Here is a 254-nt window from a genome sequence, read left to right on the forward strand (position 1 = left end):
GGGCGTCAGCAAAGGTCAAAGGAAAAGTTTACAGGACAGTGGTGAGATCAGCTATGTTGTATGGTCTGGAGACAGAGACATGGACAAAAAAACAGGAGAAAGAACTGGAGGTGACAGAAATGAAGATGTTGAGGTTCTCCTTAGGAGCGACAAGGATGAGACATTAGGAATGAGATCATCAGAGGTACAGCACAGGCTGAACAACTGAGAGATAAAGTTAGAGAGACCAGACTGAGATGGTTTGGACATGTCCA

General features: G+C 44.9%; 1 protein-coding gene across 1 annotated transcript in view; it reads left to right on the plus strand.

Annotated features, from left to right (window-relative positions):
- Positions 1-254, plus strand: part of engl (endoglin, like) — a 29,974-nt gene that overhangs the window by 1,364 nt on the left and 28,356 nt on the right. The window lies entirely within an intron of this gene.

This window comes from Nematolebias whitei, chromosome 15 (genome assembly GCF_014905685.2).
Source record: "Nematolebias whitei isolate Nwh7 chromosome 15, NemWhi1, whole genome shotgun sequence".
NCBI lineage: Eukaryota > Metazoa > Chordata > Actinopteri > Cyprinodontiformes > Rivulidae > Nematolebias > Nematolebias whitei.